This window comes from Muscardinus avellanarius, assembly GCF_963383645.1.
Source record: "Muscardinus avellanarius genome assembly, chromosome: 2".
NCBI lineage: Eukaryota > Metazoa > Chordata > Mammalia > Rodentia > Gliridae > Muscardinus > Muscardinus avellanarius.
Window position 1 is genome coordinate 60,412,249 of NC_137787.1, and position 6,000 is coordinate 60,418,248.

Below are 6,000 nucleotides of genomic sequence, written 5' to 3' on the forward strand. Positions count from 1 at the left end.
CTAAGAAATGAAACAGAAGCTTTTGAGTACTTCATCATTAAAAATGGATAGAATCTTAACACTGGAAATATTTGCCAGTGGGGAGAAAATAATCTATTTAGGTGTTTACATTAAGTGACAGGAAACTTACAACTGTAACTACATAGGCATTGGTACGAATTCTCATTAAGAATGCAGTTGAACAGTCAAGTGCAGTGTTTCTCTTGATGTCTTTTATTTTGCAGCTGGGCCAAAGGCACATGATGTATATAATTTAGTTTATGTTTACATATTAACATATAGGAAATGTGTCTGCACTTGACTGTACTTGAATTCTTAGTATTATTTATACTTGTAAAATAATGATGACATAAAAGTGAATTTTGTGCTCTTGTGTGTATTTTGTTAAGGAAAATAAAAATGATCTGGCAGCAACTTTTTTTGTTAAATATTTAGACTTCACATAATATTTTGGTAGATGACTTTTAGCTGTATGGAAAATCCTAGTAGGAAGAACTCACAGTATGGTAAGTCTATATTATGTTTAGAGCAAGTTTAATGACATTTAGAGGTTCTAATCATGGGTTAGGTTTTTCTGATTTAGGAAAACATTAGGCCATTTGTAGGTTTTAACTTTGAGAGACAAATATGTTTAGTGAGAATAGGCAGTTAATTACTGATAGTTCACTGGACTAAATATGTATACTAAGTATCAAATTGAATACAGTTTTGACTCAGAATAGCAATTTTTGAACCTTAAATACAGTGTGATTACCTGTTATAGTTTTTTTTATGTCTCTTCTTTAATATCAAAAGAAAAGTTAAAATCAAGTTACTCTGCCAAAGGGGGTAATATATAAGAGTAGTGTGTATGGCTATTTCAGTTGTATAGTTTATTAAAAATTGAATTAAGCCTTTCATATGATTTTAAATTATTTTTATGACTTAATATCTCATATTTGATAGGTGTTTCTAATAAACCTGATCTGATTATGGTCTGCAGCATGTTGGTATTGTGGCTGCAGTTTTCAAGCATATGGAATTGGACCTAAACTCTAGCTCTGCAGTCATTTAACCTCTGCTGTTGTTTTCTTATTGGTAAAATGGGAAGACTGATACCAGGTTTTTCAGAGAGGTATTGGGATGATCAAAATAATTTATATTATATGCTTAGCTCAGGTATCAATTAAATGATAATATTATTATTGATATCCTTATGAATATGGAAGAGCTTCCTCTGTCACATAAGGAAATAAAAAAAGATTATAAACATATAATTCATCTCAAAATGAAGCTAACATTTTCTGCATTAGCTTTTCTTTTGTCATATGTATAGAAACACATAGATTATAGAAATAGAACATTGAAATTTATGGAACATAATCTCTTTTTTTTGTGGCACTGAGGATTGAACTCAGGGGCATTCTACCTCTGAGCTATACCCCCAGACCTTTTTTTTTTTAAATTTTTTGTTTTGATGCAGGGTCTTGCTATGTTGATCAGAGTCTTGCTGTGTTGTTGAGGCTGATCTTGAAGTTGTGATCCTCCTGTCTCAGCTTCCCAGGTAGTGAGATTACAACTGTATGCCACCATGCCTGGCTATAATCTCTTTTTTTAAAATGAATTTTTCCAGGTTTTTTTTTTTTTTTTTTTTTTGGTGGTACTGGGGTTCCTGGAAGCCCTTCTATCTCCAGGCTACACTCCCACACCTATTTTATATTTTTTTAAATTTGGAAACAGGGTCTCTTAAGCCAGCGCAATTGGCTTCGAACCTGCGCGATCCTCTTGTCTCCGCCTCCCAAGCGCAGGGATTACAAGCATGCACCACTACACCTGGCTGCTCATATACATTCTAATAGCACTTTGTAGAGTCTTATTTTAAAACATTCAAATTCTGATGTACATAGCTTGAAAATGAGTATCTTGGAGAAATACAGTTTAGTAATAGAACAAAGCAGATATAATGAGTAATATCTTTGAAAGAAACATGGAGGAAGGTCAAAAGCCATTAGGCACATTAATGCAACATATAATGTGCTAATGGCTATAGGCTCTTATGAAATAGAAAATTTTACGCTGTCATTATTTAATAAGTAATTATTAAAGGTTCAAAGAGTAACAAAATGTCCCATTTCTGATTATTAAGATTAGTATAAATGAGGAAAACCAAACTTAAATTACTACTAGCTTGCAAGAGTGCTCTTCCCTATTACACTCAATAGGCCATCAAAACTCCTCTCACTATGCCTTTAGTGTGGTCTACAAACATAGTCTAGCTGCTTTCTCTCCTTCCCACCCCCATCTTTGTACTGTAGCCATGTAGACCACCTTCTTAAATTCTCTAGCCCTGGTAAAGCCTTTCCTGCCTCTCAGTTTAAATTTTCCCAACTCAGATATGCCCTTCTGAGTTCTCTATCTGGAGCCAGCCTCTGCCTTTTACCCTTATATGTCAGTCTGTCTCTAATCACTGTCCTTACCACAATTTCTGTGTATTTTATTTGATGCTTATTTATTCACATCTTCACAACCTAAAATCAGTGTGTGAAAGGTTCTTTTCTTATTCACATCTGTATCTTGAGAACCTAGCACAATGATAGACATATTTATGTGAATGAATAACTGTTGCTAATCCTGTGAAAACTTCCTGTTAGTAGAGATGTGCTCTCCCTCTTTGAGACACTATCCCTCCCCTGCCCCCCGTTGGCTTTTGAAATATTTCATACTACATTCTCTTACTCCTCTGGCTTCTTGCCATCAGCGTTCTTTGTAGACTTCTCTTCCCCTGCCCATCCTTTAAGTGTTGGTGCTCCATAGTTACTACCTGTTTATCATTACTCTGCATATTTGTTCTCTTGGAGCTCTCGTCAATAACTGGAGCTTTAATTACAGTCTGTCTCTCTGAATGCTAAAGCTCTAGCTTTAGTCTGTTTCCTTTACTTCATAGTTATGTATTCTATTCACCCACCAACTGGCATGTCTTTCAGAATCAATATATTAAAAATGATTAATACAAATAAAGTATATCTAGCAAAAAGAAAAATAATGAACACTATCTTCAGACCTCTTATGTTTCTTATCAAGTAGTATCAATAAGGCTGAGACAGAAGATTTACAGGGTTGAAGGCAACCTCATCAATTTAGCAAAACCCTCAGCAATTTAGTAAGACTCTTTCAAAATAAAATGGTCTAGGAGTATAGCTCAGAGGTATTGTGCCCTTGAGTTCAATACCCAGTACCCCCTCAAAAAAAAAAAAAAAATCCAAGCCAGAAACTATAGTCTACTTGTCTACATTTATTCTCCCCCACCCTATATCTAAATTGTCAATTTTGTTTCTTAAACATTTGACACCTTCTCACTTTTCCATCCCATTCACATTGTCTTAATAATGATTATAAGCACTTGCATTTTTATTTTGCCTGACAGCATACTTACTGCTGTGTTTATATTAACTTGTTCTCTGGTGAAGATTTTTATCTCTGGATTATAGAAGAGAAAGCAGGTGTAGAGGGAATAAGTAGTTTTCTCAGAATTGTATACCTGGTATGTGGAAGAAAATCTGGAATTTGAATATAGGCAAATGACCTCTTGAGTTTTTTTTTTTTTTTTTTAATGCTTGTGATTGAACTCAGGACCTTACATATGCCAGGCACATTCTCTGTCACTGAACCCTAGAGGCCTTAATTTTAGTGACCATTGTACTGCCTCCTAATTTATGCTCCCTCACCTCAGGTTACCAAAACTGCTTTTAACCTCCCCTCTACCATATACACTTTCAGTCTTGCTATACTTATAGTTTCTGTGCTTTCATATGCAAAGTTTTTCCTACTCCTTCAGCCTTCTCCATCCTTTCTTATGCTTAGGATATCTTCCTACTCACTGGAAGCACTCAATGTGTATGTATGTATATATATATATTTTTTTTTCCTTTTTTTTGTGGGTCTGGAGATGGAACCAGGGGCATCCGAGCTACACCCCCTACCCTATTTTTTTATACTTTATTTTGAAACAGGGTCTCATTAAGTTGTGGAGGGCCTCACTAAGTAGCTGAGGCTGTCCATGAATTGCGATCCTCCGGTCTCAGCCTCCTGAATGCTGGGATTACAAATGGGCACCACCACGCCTGGTAGGAAGCACTCAGTGAATATTGTTGAGTTGAAACAGTCCTTGTTAGAACTCAAATTTAGAAATTTCACTACTTGTTAAGCTATGCCTTTTATTCTTCAAATTGGCATTTCTCATGTATTTATTGTATGAAATAAACATTGACTTATGGAGAAGATAATTGAATCAAGAAACAGAAATCATGATTTTCATTAAATATTGTAGACCTTTTTAGAAATGCTAAATGAATTACAGTGGATATCAGCCAAGCCAGAACTCAGATCTCAATGCAGGATATTTTATATTAAATTGTGTGTGTGTGTGTGTGTGTGTGTGTGTGTGTGTGTGTGTGTGTGTGTAGGTGTAAGGGGTACTGGGAATTGAGCCCATGGCCTTATACATGCTAGCAAGACTCCTACCACAAGCTGGACGTGGCAGTGCATGCCTGTAATACCAGTACTTAGGAAGCTAAGACAAGAGGATTGCAGGTTTGAGAACAGCCTCAACAGGTAGTGAGACTCTCATCAACCTAGTGAAACCCTGTTTCAAATTTAAAAAGGGCTGGGGTATAGCTCAGAGGTAGAATGCTTCTGGATTCAATCCCCAGTAGCACACATACACAAAACACTCCGACCATTAAGCTACTTCTCCATGCTTTTGTACTTTGAGAGTCTAAGTTGCCAAGTCTGGTCTTGAATTTATGATCCTCCTATTTTAGACTCCTGAGTAGCTGGGATTACAGGTATACACCATTAAGCCCAGCTTGAACTAATTTTTTATTGGCTCTCAGTATTGGTGTTAGAGTTTAAGATTAAGACTTAACAGTTTTAATTCTATTCCCAGCTGGTAGTAACTGCCTAATTTGTTAATTTTTTTCTTATATTACTTTGCAATATTACATTACTTTATAATATCACCTATTAGGTTTATATGCAGATAAGTTAAAGAGTTAAATAATGGGAATAATTTGTGAATTTTGGATAGCTATTTTGAAATTATTGTGGAAAACAAAGCTGCTTTCAAAAATTGAAAGAAAGTGGTGAGTTACTATCTGTCATAAATTCATTGTAAAAATTATAGAAGAGATCTAGATACAGTTTATAAACTCCCAATAGCCATTAATAATGCAAGTACTAAGTAAAGATGAACCAAGGTGGAGATGGTTGTGAATTGATCTCTTAGATATTAACAATGTTAGAATTTTAAATTTCTTTTGTTTTGTTTTTGTTTGGTGGTACTAGGAGTGTAACCCAGAGGCTTTCTACCTCCGGGCTGTACTCCCTGACCTATTTTATATTTTATTTGGAAACAGGGTCACACTAAGTTGCTGAGAGCCTCACTAAGTAGCTGAGGCTGGCTTTGAACCTGTGTGATCCTCCTGTCTCAGTCTCCCAAGCATGGGGATTACGAGTGTGCACCACCACGCCTGGCTAGAATTTTAAATTTCTAAATACATAAAGTTTACTAGTCAATAAATAAATATTCAGGCTCTGAATTTAAATAGACAATTGTATAAATGTAGAAAAGTACATTTGTTAGAAAAAAGACATAAAAGTTAAAATGAGTATGGAACTGAAACCTTATATTAATCCATAAGCTATTTGTGTGCCTTGGCCTAAGTTCTTTCTCCTCAGAAATTAATCTACACATTCTTTAATACTATTTTAAAATACCTTTCTAAGAGGGATTTGGTGGCACAAGCTTGTAATCCCAGTCCTTGAAAAGACAAGAAATCAGGATCGCAGGTTCACAGCCAGCCTCAACTACATAATGAGGTCCTCCACAACCTAGTAAGATCCTGTTTCAAAATAAGGAATAAAAAAATAGAGCAGAGGGTGGGGCTTCAAGGTAGAATGCCCTTGGGTCTAATCCCCAATTCCTTAAATTAGTTAAATACCTTTTTATTGTTGTTTTTTCAT